This window comes from Bactrocera neohumeralis, chromosome 5 (genome assembly GCF_024586455.1).
Source record: "Bactrocera neohumeralis isolate Rockhampton chromosome 5, APGP_CSIRO_Bneo_wtdbg2-racon-allhic-juicebox.fasta_v2, whole genome shotgun sequence".
Taxonomy (NCBI): Eukaryota; Metazoa; Arthropoda; class Insecta; order Diptera; family Tephritidae; genus Bactrocera; species Bactrocera neohumeralis.
The window spans coordinates 15,052,361-15,065,375 of NC_065922.1; the positions used below are offsets into that span (position 1 = coordinate 15,052,361).

Genomic DNA, 13,015 nt, shown 5'->3' on the forward strand with positions numbered 1-13,015 from the left:
ATCTGAAATGCTTTTCCTTTTAATTATTTTCCTTTAATTTATTGATTTCGATAATGTAATAGCTACAAGTTGAAGTTGAGAAACGTACACCCGCACAAATAACTTGATTTAATCGCTTGATTGATGTCAAACGAGTCAAATGACAATCGTTAAAAAAATAGCTTAGGATGGTAGAAATCGTACGGAAATCAAAGCTTAGTTAAAGAGATTTTAATGCCAAGCTATTACCGCTGACAACCACAGGCTAAAACTGATAACAAGCGTTACAACCAAAGCCATCTCCATAAAAGCGCTTAATATCGAATCATTTTGTTAATATAGATATTTCGGGATTTGAAAATGGTTATGTTCAGATGCTGTTATATTAGCTATTACATTTATTTACAATTACTCTACTTTGTTTATTTTGATTTCAACAATCAAAGGGTTTAAGATGTGTAGGTGATTGGCCCTTTGTAGTTTAGACAAGTTTCGGAGCTGCGGGTTTGCTTTATGTTGTCTCAGACGAAAGTCGTTTCTTCTCTGAGACAGCATAATCATGAACAGAGAGTATCGCGTGAAGTTGAGGTGAACGTTTGCCGGTATATGAGATGGCTGTCTGAGACGTCAACGATTAGGAGGGTGAAGCTATATTTTCGTATCATCAAATCCTTCTGATTCCCCGTTCCTCTTATGCGCTATGTTCCATCTTGGTACTTTGGGAATATGTTTTCTTTACCTGGTAGACACATAACGGCCAACAATGGCGCAGAGAGTAAGGTCAAAAGGATCTTGCACCTTCTTCTTCCTTATTGATGTAGATACCGCTTATAATCGAGTTTACAACCGAGCACTAGTCGTTCTACCTTTTCGCAAGGTGGCGCCAATTGGAGATTCCAAGCGAAGCCAGGTTCTTCTCCACATGATCTTTCCAACGGAGTGGAGCTCTTCCCTCTACTCTGCTTCGATCAGCGAGTCCTGCGTCGAATACTTTCAGAGCTGGAGTGTTTTCATCCATTCGAACGACAAGACCTTAGCAGAATACCCGCTGTCTCTTAATTCGCTTGACTATGTCAATGTCCCCGTATAACTTATAAGCCATTGGATTTCTAGGCTGACATTGTTGTTGGTGTTAATACTGGTTCCAAGATAGACGAAATTATCTACGACTTCAAAGTTATTACTGTCGACAAGTCGCGAGTGCGATGACCCTCGTTTAATACCATAACCATCTGCTTTGCTTTCTCATCCTGTCTGTAGAAAGCAGAACTAACGGCGCGGCTGCTGAGGAATATCATCGGCGTACGCCGTCAGCTGTACACTCTTATAGGAGATTGTACTTCTGGATTAAGCTCTGCACCTCGAATTATTTTCACTAACATTAGATCGAAGAAGTCGCACAATAGGGAGTCACCTTGTCTGAAATCTCGTTCGGTATCGAGCGGTTCGGAGAGGTCCTTCCCGAACCTGACGGAGCTTTTATTATTGCTGAACGTCTTTTTACACAGCCGTATAAGTTTTTCGGGGATACCAAATTTAGACATAGCGGCATAAACGCAACTTCTTTTCGTGCTGTCAAAAGCAGCTTTAAAATCGACGAAGAGGTGGTGTGTCGATCCACTTTTCATGGGTCTTTTCCAAGACTGATCAGTTGTTGACTTTCCAGGCATAATGCGTCTCTGATAAGGTCGAATCAGTTTGTTGACGGTGGGCTTTTGATCTTGAACCTAGGAAGATCAAAAATAAGGAGATATACATACACTTAGGTCTGTTTTGAATCATTATGTTCTGTTTGACTTTTAATCTTGAGTCCGTTAGTATTTTTGGTACATAGAAGTATATATCTTCAGAAGTGTTGTTCGGCAAATCAGAGACAAACCACTAAAAGCTGAGAATATTTTCTTCGATTGGCGCCCGAAGAAATTTTGGAGGTGAACTCGATACTACGAATCATCTAGTTTTTTGTCTTTGGGCACATTCGGTTGGTGTTTCTTCAATTTTATAATATAACAGAATTCCTCATATGTGAACAAGATAAATACTGTAAATCTCATAAAAATCTTCAATATGTTGTATAAAAGATTACACCGTAGTCCCGTTTTTCGGGATGCCGAACCATTTTACGAGTTGCCTCACTAAGCACACACATATGCGGGCACGTAGTTAGCTCATCAAATGCCAATTACTTGAACTATAACAGCAGAATGAGTTAGACAACAACAAATATAAACATTTGGAGAACCTATGGTAACAACAACAACCGCTACAACAATAGTGTAATATAACAGGCTTTTATAAAGAGCGAAAAAGCGTCCATTAGCTGCAGTTGTCTTGTTATTGTTGTTTACAAGGGCTTTAGCAAAACGTCAAGGGAAAAGCGTAATGAAACGAAGAAACGTCATTAGGATGGGAGAAAAAGAAAGAAGGAAAAAAACCTCGATGTAACGAAACACATTTTATACGCTTGACATATGCGAACGCGAACAAAAAATGCAGCAACAACAACAAACAGGCAAAATTGAAGCGCTCCAGTGTGTTGCTTGAAATGACAGTTAACTTACGCGTATTTTGCCAATGCGAAACTGTAGAACAACAACAACAAACACAAGCGCAGCAGTAACAACGAGGAAATCAGAGCCGACTGACATGCTCAACATCCTTGAAATGCTGCGACAGGATTATTTTTACACACCACAACAACGAAAAACAAAAAAGCCACAGCAGACAAAAGTAAAGCAAAGCAGAAAGGCGGCGAAGGAAGGGCAGCGTATAAAGGGAGGGCAGAGCATTGAAGGCGAGCGCAGATTGTTAGTGAAAACTGCGACAGTGGCAACACCATTGGTGAGCAAATGGTGAACGCTTTCATTGGAAATGCGCGCAGACGAACAGACGGGCGGATAAACAGACGGACGAGCATTAGATGCAGACACAGACACAGCGATACCAATTTGTGGTGGGAGCGGTGCGGTAGGCAGCATGCCAGCCAGGCGCGTGGCAGGATGATGACGAGGGCGGCGATGTCACGCAGCTATATTCCACTGACTCTAAACACACACACACACATGAATATATATTTACATGTGTGTGCGTGTGTTACTTTTTTAACCACAGAACAGCACATTGCTTCTGTTTTGTTGGGTTCATTTGACGTTGGCGAATGACAACGACGACGTCACTTTTTGTTTCACAGACATGCGATTTTTTAGTCGTTTGTCCTTCCTGTCTTCCTTAAAGTAACGCGTTGCCGGCGACGCACTGTTGCGACTTTTGGTTGGGTAATACTGTATTTAAGAGCGCTTTCGTCGTTGGCAAGCGTGATCTCACAAATTTATGTAATCCTTTGATGTGACTAAACACTTGAGTGGCATGGCAAACGAGCGCTAGATATTAGACTGCGGTTTACAGTGCACGTCAAACAAATGAGAGCTCAATATTATGCATAGCGAGCTTAATAAACTTATGTTCGTTGTTATTTTACTTTAAATTCTTTAAGTTTTTGACTTCTCATACATTCAGACGTGCGCAATAAATTTAACTTATGAAGCACTAGATCACAATATCAACAGAGATTTAGCAATATTTACCAAAATTGTAGTTAGAATAAGAAAAGTAAAGGGTGATCTATTTCGAGACTCCTTACTTTAATAAAAACACAGATTCTTCAAATTTAATGGAGAATGTTTATTATTATTCGGAAGAACATTCTTTGACACTTATTTTTTTAAGATTGTCTCTTTCAAATCTTTGCTGTGGCTACGTCTCAGATGGTCCATTCGTTGAGTCCAATTTTCGATGATTTGTTGGTAACTGGCGAATAGCAAAGGTGATGTTATGCCCGAAGGCCTGGATTGAAGCGAGTTTGTTAAAATGATCGAGTGTTCTCTCCACAAATCTATTGATTGATGCGTTGTGTGGCAAGTGGCACCGTCTTGTTGAAAACAAATGTCGCCGAGACTATGAGCTTCAATTTCAGGCATCAAATAGTCGGTTATCATGGCGCGATAACGGTCGCCATTGACGGTTACGTTCTCATCGGCATCATTTTTGAAGAAATATGGACGGATGATTCCAACGTCCTATAAACCACACCAAACCGTCGTTTTATTTGGATGAAATGGCAGCTCTTGAATATCTTCAGGTTGACCATTGTCCCAAATGCGGCTTGTTTGCTTGTTTCCATACCCATTGAGTCAGAAATGGACTTTATCGTCGAACAAAATTTGGCTCGAAAAAGTGGGATTTTCTTGGAACTTTTCAAGAGCCCATAGAGCAAAGTAATGTCGCTTGGAAAGGTCGACGAGTGGCTTCAGTTCTTGGACAAGCTGTATTTTGTACGACTCATTGCGACACGACGACATTTTCTCATAAAAAAATTACTTCTACTTGGATTACCCATTAGTTAGAAAAAGAAAAGTAAACCAAAAATTGTTTATTAAGTAATTGGATTATTGGCAAATAGAACTAATTTTCAAAGTTCAAAAATGTCATAAATCATAAAGCGTTGCTCACTTAAAAATCACAGCTGGATAGTTTAATTCCCTAGTTAGTGGTGGTTCACGGGCCTTCAGTGCTGGTTTTTGGGCAGATAAACTACGACGCATGCAAAAGGTAAAGAGATGGAAATAAGTGCTTTAAGCTATTAAGTATCATTCCACTTTAGAAAAATCTTTGAAAACTCCTGGCCGATTATACCAACTAGGCCCGTCATGTGGTCGCATCGAACAGAGTTAGTCCGTCGGAATCTGCTATATTAAGCAAGAAAATACCTTGGAGATAGAAATTTTAATTAATACTGCTTATGCTCACCTCTATCTCCATGGGCTGTGAGGGTCTTTACTATAGTCGTGCTACTTATACTAACTTGAATTATTCAAACTATAGGCTATCTGAATCCATAACGTTGCGCCGGCTTGTCAGCCAAGAATGAATCAAGCCAATTTATACGCTGTTCTTATGTGAACCATAGTCCAGAGAGGGCGGTCTGCAAGGCTCGGTGCAAATAGTAGTCAGTGGAGACAAGGTCTGGACTATAAAGTGGGTGATTTAAAACTTCGCTTTTTTCCATATAGTTTTTAACCGGTCTTGTAACATAAATAACAGTCATAATGGTTTTCGAAGTTCATTAGCATGCCTTCTGTTCCCTCTAAATACAGAACATTAACTTGGCGTCGTGGATATCTGAATTTGCCATGCAATTGGGGCGTCAAAATCAATCTTACAACGTCTTTTGGCCACTTTTGCTTTGCTACAGCATGTTCACCATAAACTTCCACCCAAAATATGATGACTTTCGGCGGAAGTTTTTTTCATATTAAAGTAAACAAGAAGAACTCCCCATAAAAAGACTTTTTCGTAGACAAAGTTAGACATATTTGAGCGAAAACCAGAGAAAACCGCATCAAGATTGGTTGAGTAGTTCTCGAGAAATTTTGCCAACCGACTTTAAAAACACAGTTTCGAGAAAAACACGTTTAAAGACGGATCGCTTAGTCTAACTAGCCTCGAGCGCACAAGTTCACAAGGCTGTATCTCCGAAACTATTACCCGGATAAACTTGAAAATTTAGGACACTATTTAATAGAGGTGTTGTGAAATTTAATAAGACAAAAAAAATTCGTTTTTTTAAAACCCGTAAACCCATGTCAGCCCTTAAATGGTTGAAATTAAATTAGTCTTTCAAATAAGTGTCTATTCGGATTTATAACGTTGTGCCGGCTTGTCAGCCAAGAATGCATCAGGCCCTAGTATTAGAACCTATTAAATTTCTCTTTCTTTTCTTACGCTCTATATTAGTTGCGCTCTCTCTCTCTCTCTGCCACTCAAGTTCGAAGATTTCGCAAATTTCGTGGAAATTATTGTGATTAGTGTTGTTCGAATTAATATTCAATAGAGTCATCAAGTCAATGAGTGTTTCAATTTGTCAAATTCTAAGCAAATATTTGCGATTATTACATTTGCCACATATGATGGCGTTCATTTTACCTTGTCAAAATATCATTGACTAAGCATTTAATCGCCACACATTTATATACGCAAGTACAGACACACTAGACTACAAACAGGCAAAAATCCCTAGAATATTAATGCCACGCACACAATAAATTGCACGCACAACCAACAAATTTTGTCTGCTCAGCACAAAATGATGACCTCAAATTTGACTAATGGATATGGATTACGTTGGACCTTATCAATTAATTGAGAAGAACGCATCATTGTGGCTGCCACACATCACTCATGGTTCGATTTTTGGCTCTAAATACACATACACATACTTGTACATATATAAATTGATGAATGTGCCAAAGTGTGTGTGTGTGTGTGGTCGTTTGTAATAAAACCCGTTAACTGCATCGTTTAAAATTTTGTCGATACGACATTTATTGTTGTTGCTATTACAGCTATGGCACTAACTGTCAGCGTTTCCGTTGCTGAAATTGCATTCCGTCAACGAAAGGTGACAAATGTCAACAGTTTAAGCGAACATTGAAAAATGCCGTTGCAGGGGACAGCCGAACATGCTGCAGCAAAAACTGCAACAATCAAAAAAGTGCTGTTTAAAAAAAAAAAAAAAACAAATAGGGAAGGTATAAGTACGGGCGCAACTGACAAGTAAAGGGTGTTCCAAAATACACACAAAATTGGAATTAACTATAGGGCGTCTCAAAATTAACGCAAGATTTAAATCAACTGAACATTTAGAGGTTGACGTTGTTGTTGGTGTTAATGCTGGTTTCAAGATAGACGTTCTAATATAGAAAGACTTCTTCGATTTCGAAGTTATGAATGTCGACAGTGACGTGAGAGCCAAGTTGCGAGTGCGACGACGATCTTGTTTGATGACAGAAGATGTTTCGTCTTGTCCTCGTTCATTGCATATACCTTTTTCTTTTGCATCCTTATCCAGTCGACAGAAAGCAGAACTAACAGTTGAAAAAGTCGCAAAATAGGGAGTTGCCTTGTCTGAAACCTCGTTTGGTAACGAACGGCTCGGAGAGGTCCTTCCCGATCCTGACGGAGCTTTTGGTGTTACTCAACGTCAGTTTACACAGCCGTATTACTTTTGCGGGGATACCAAATTTAGACATAGCAGCATAAAGGCAGCACCTTTTCGTACTGTCAAAAGCTGCTTTGAAATCGACGAAGAGGTGGTGCGTGTTGATTCTCTTTTCACGGGTCTTTTCAAGATTTGGCGCATGGTGGATATTTGGTCAGTTGTTGATTTTCCAGGCCTGAAGCCACATTGATAAGGTACAATCAGTTTGTTGACGGTGGACGAAGATCCTTATATGCGATATTGAGCTTATCTCACAGTCATTGACACAGATTGTGGTGTCTCCCGTTTGTGGATTGGGTAGAGTACGCTTAAATTCCAATCGTCGGGCATGCTTTCGTCTGACCATATTCTACAAAGAAGCTGATGCATGTTCCTTATTGGCTTTTCGTATTTGTATAGATCGGCTGGCAATCCATCGGCCCCGGCGCTTTGTTGTTCTTCAGATGGGTGATTACTATTCGAACTTCTTCATGGAACGGGAAATAGAACGTCCACTCCATCTTCTTCGATTGGGAAATCGGTTTCACCATCTCCTGGTGTTATACTTTCTGGAAAAGTGTTTCCTCCATAGTTTCAGTATGCTCTGGCGATCAGTCACTAGATCAACTCTGGGAGTTCTACAATCATCCTTTCGTAGAATTTTTGAGCATTACCCCTGTCGGCCAGCTTGTCAAGCTCTTCATACTCACGCCTTTCGGCCTCTCTATTTTTTGTCTGAAAATACGTCTCGCTTCCCTCTTATACTCTCGGAATCTTTCCCATCCCGCACATTTTATGTTCGTTTGTAACGCTGCGAGGTAGGCAGTCAGGTTTCTCTCCACTGCGGCACGGCACTCCAAATCAAACCAGCTGTTCGTTTGCCTTTTCAATCAATGGTTTTGTTTGCAGTTATACGTAAGGAACTTGAAATGTCGTCCCACAGTTCCGTTATACCGAGTTGCTGATGAGTGCAAGTCGAGTAGAAAATCGTTCGGCTGTCTGTTCTGATTGCAGCTTCTCGCCGTCGAACCTTCCCTGTGTTTGTGACGTGTGACCGATTCAATGTTAGGACTACGCCTGTCTAAAAACCTGAAGACGTGGCTTCCGTCTATCACAACATGGTCGATTTGAGTGGTGGTTTTTCGATCCGGAGACATCCAGTAGCTCGATGTAATTTCCTTTGCTGGAATTTAGTACTACGGATAACCATATTTCGGGTCCGACGAAGTCGATCAACCTCAACCCATTTGGGATGTTTCATCATGGAGACTAAATTTACCGACCGTTGTGCCAAGGATACCTTCTTCAGAAATGCTGTTATATGAAAAGAGAAAATGGTTGTAATCCGACTTCGTCCATTTAGTTGTCAATAAACAATTTTTCGAAATAAGTTATTACAAAATGTGGGCCAAGCGCAAAGAGTTGAAAAAATTAGTGCTCAGCCTTCGAAGCTGCATTTAAAGATACTCAGATGTACCAGCAAGCTGTTCATACATCCCCTAAAAAACTCAACAGCACAGTAAAGTCTGCATAAATTTGTAAAATGTGTATTCCTGCCAACGTCATTGCAATCAAATTTTTTTCCGAGTCTACGGTTTTGTTGCGGCCAAATTAGAGGTTTAAAATTTCCACCAAAAGCGTTTTTTGTTGTTTTTTCGCTTCACTTTTTGATAATAGCTCGCACTCAATAGTTTTTCACCCTTGAACCTCGAAGCTTGTGCTCACTGCTGAGTGACGGCATTGGCACGGCATAAAAAGCTACAGAAAGACTACATATGAGTTGGATATTCCGTCTGTTTGGCTGCAGTATTCTATGTACAATGTGTCTGAATAGTTAGGGTAGTGGATGACCTGTAGGAAAAACCGGTTTAAGATAAACATTTTAGATGGTCAATATACAGACGGAGTGATACAGAAAGTAGTAGTAGAGTATATTGGGAAAAGAGTACTTAAGATAACATAATGTCGAAGGATAAATAGAACCCTAAGTACCTACTAGAGCTACTTCAATATATTTTTAAAAGATACTCTTACGAGATTACATAGTTGAAAACCATTTTTCTCAAAACAACGGCCTTATTAGTTGGAATTGTCAGTTTCGTACAGCTTGAGCCACATTTATTTGCATTCGCGCAATTTTTTCCTACAGGTCTTACTTGGCAAATCAGCATATGCCGAAAAATGTGTGCTGGCGCATCAGAATTTTGTTTTCATGTAAACGGGATGCGTATACCACTTGGCGCCACAAGCCATTCGACACTCGGTACTTCCCTTTCCTGTTATATTTTCGGTTGCTCAGCTTCCTTCTCTTCTCCACATTTTTTCAACTGCTACTGTCAATTTGTAAATACAGTTCGTTGCTAAAACGGAGTCCCTTCTATATTTCAGTTTACAGAATTCATTTTAGCTACTCTTCTATTTCGTTTCATGCATATCTCTGCTTTTAGTTTTGCTGTTGTTTTTGCAGCTGGCTATTCAGCCATAAGCATTGAGTGCTATTGCAATTACCTCTAGTATAGAGGTTACCCAACTACAAGCTTTTCGACTAGTTTAAATGGGTGACAGGCAGAGCCAATTAATTTAAGTGGACTTTAGATGTTTCTACCAAAGTTTGGCGGCCCCATCTGAAAAGCCGGAATGTTTTAGTCAGTTAGAGTTTAAACATTAAGTATCAGATTTAGATAAGTAAATCCTTAGAACAAGGTTTCAACTACCTCTCATTGGAACCCTGTGGAACCGAGCTTTAACTACATCTCATTGGAATGTAGGTTCGTATTCCCCAAAAAATTAGCAATCCGCAATAGAATCTAAATTTAATAAAGAAGATCGTTCGGATAAAATAAGAATCTACTAAGTCCTCAAGTTTATCAGTTTATATCCGAAATAGAAGAAGAATCTATTTTGCGGTGTTTCTCCCGGGTTCCTTCTTAAAAAATTAACGTGTCCTACGACGAAAGGGTAGACGGATGTTTATTTCTTGATTCCGTCTTGAAAAAGCAGACTGTTCGATGTTGAATCAAAACTTTGGTTATATTCAATATTCGTGCTTCGAACTATTCTTAGATCAGCTTTTGCTAGTTTAGCTTTCATCGGGTTCTTAAAAGCCTTCAGTTTCCTTAGACCAGAATTTCAGCAGTAGTAGTAGGTTAATTTCGTGAATATATTTTACAGGGGACATCATCTCGGCACTTCCTTCATCTTGCCTATCCCATTTTATGAGACTAAAGCTTAATCGTCTTAACACTTACTTATTTAGCCGTAATCATTTGAAATACCTAGGGCTTATGCTTTATAGAAAGCTTTCATGGAGGCCAAATATTGAGAAGAGAGTAAGGAAAGCATCGGTTACCCTATATTGCTGTGAAGGATCTATAGGGAAAGGTGCGGATTGTCAGCCAAAAATGTTGTATCTAATCGACATCTCGGGTGCACCATGGACTACACAAATAATACGCCTAATGCCATTTAAACGTAGCTCACGTGAACATTGTCGGCAGGCTGCGAAGGTTGTTTTAAAGCTCACAGAAGCTGGGTATATGAATAGGTCTGACAAAGGACACGCTGAAATTTTGTCTTTCTTCAACTGCATTCCTAAAAATTTGGATCACTGCGTTGCAGAGGCCACTCGTGTCGACTTTTCGCTTGGGTGCCTGGTCACAGCGGGATTGCTGGCAAATGCAAAGCCGATGAGCTAGAGGGTGAATTTTGCCCCACTCATATCGGAATGGAACCGAGTTGATTCTCCACTGGCGTCTTGCGTTCTACCATTGTACCTATCTCGTCAGATGCTAGTTGCCAAAGTTGTATGGAAAGGGATGAGGTGGAAATATCCAGGTACATTTTTTCCCCTTGTACAGGCTTAGTAAGACTTAGGTTGAAACATCTCGGTGGTTTTACCTGCTTGCGAACCAGAGGACATATCCGACATTGATATCAAATTTGCTATAGGCTCAAAGCGCTTCGTCGATTTGTTAGGGTCTAATAAATTGGAATTTTTTAGATACCACAACGTACCGGTGTTCTGAGCTATCCAAATAGGATCCCACTTAGCATCGGCCTCTTAACCTAACCTAAGCTAAAGCAGTCAGAAGACTGTGATTAAAGCTTCTTGGATATCATATCTTCGGTAAATTTGCTGGGATCCATTTTTCGGCCCCAACAAGTTTGTGATAAGCTCAAAAAGCTTAATCGGTACATAAGGAATGGTTAATACATACCTAGGGGTTTAAACAACACAAAAGATTTTAATTATCTAAGAGAGACGGAGCTCGTGGCACCGAAACCTAACTTATGGATCAGCGATCGCTGATCAGCCACTACAAACCTAATTTCAACGAGTGTGAAATATATTAAATATTAATAGATACCTACAAAAAGCATTAGCTTCTTATATAAGAATTGTTCTTCTTTATAGGAGTAGAGACCGATTAAGCGGTTGTAGCTGAGTTTATCGCATCCGAAGCTGTTTAAGCTTTTTCATTGGTAGTGTTTTTTACGTGGCGGGTCTCAAACCCAGCGCACAACCCTGCGGAAGTATGATTCGCTCTCTCACTTTAGTTCGCCTTCAAATGAATGTTTTTTGGCTATCCAGAGGATACTTGGTCAAAGACCGGAAGTAGTGAGCTGCTTGAGCCATATGTAAAAGAATCGTTTCTGGCCACTGCCAAGTGAATGGCACTCAGAGAACTTTCCTCACTTGCGCGAACTTCTACACATGACTCCATCCTCCTAGAATTAAAACAGTTAAATAACCTATACTCGTCTTCTTTATAGGCAATTCTACAAAATTTAAACCTCTTTTAAGCACTGTTGTTTTTCTTTTTGCGTAATTTTCTATTTCTATTTTTAGCACCCGCATAAAATAAATTCATTTTTAATAGAAAGTATTCAAAAATAATTGCTCTCTAAAATATTTCATTTTTAGTTTCAAGTTGTTTTTGTTTTTCGCTAACGCTCAGATAGATTTTGGGTTAATTGAGCACCGGCCCCAGCGCTTAGCCGACCATCATGGCTTTTTTATGCGTGTTTTGCTGGCTTTTTCGAAATGTTGTTGCAACTCAACGCCAGCAATGGAATCGTATAAACATAAATATATATATAATATATATGTATATAGTCACAACTGTCCATTTTCACTTGCCTTTTCAACGTTTATTTCTTTTATTACGCATTTGGCGCGCAGCAGCTTCGCCCCTCCCCCTTTGGCGGGTGCGCGTGAAACGAGAGCGCGCTACTTTAATTGAAGACTACAAATAATATTTTTTCGCTGGCATTGAATTGAGTTGACTGCTTTGTGAAAATTACTATCCGCAATTCGCGCGTGGGAAAAAATCGCTTTTTATTTGTATACGAAATAAATTAATAAACAGTGAAATGTCGGTATGAATAACAGTGCATTGATGGCGTGAACATAAATCTTGTTGGAGGGGATGGGAAACGGCTGCAAGTTTTGTAATTATTGTTTTCATTGTTTGTATGTGCCTTTTTATAAATAATTTTTGCAAAACCACCATATTCACACAAGCATAACTGTTGATAACGTTTGTCGAAATTGCTAGCTGGCTTTTGTGAAATTCAATTCTGTGTGGCAGAAAATTAAATATGCAATTTAAATAAATTGTTTGTAAATAAACAATAATTTTTAATTGTACGATTGTCCGTGTGTGGGAATACCAAAAGTATTTGAGTTTTTCGGTCGAACACTCGGTAGATGGAGTTTATGGTATTACTCGTTATCACATTTTCATGTAGATTCTTTCCAAGGCTTTGAGTAGTTTTTGTTGCGTGTTTAAGTATTATAAGTTTAATCGGGCTTTTCTATGACCGTCAAGCCTGACGTCGAAATTTCAGAACGGTGAGAATAAATGTTATAAATATACCATCATTACTGAAATGGTTTTATTTACTGGAAGATACAAGATCTTGGAGGCATCATCCGTCTTTAATCTGGGGAAACAATGAAGCCTTTAGGGCTCGTCCTAGATAGCAAAAGTTCATGGA

General features: G+C 39.5%; 1 protein-coding gene across 1 annotated transcript in view; it reads left to right on the top strand.

Annotated features, from left to right (window-relative positions):
• Nucleotides 1–13,015, top strand: part of LOC126760604 (uncharacterized) — a 236,310-nt gene that overhangs the window by 46,324 nt on the left and 176,971 nt on the right.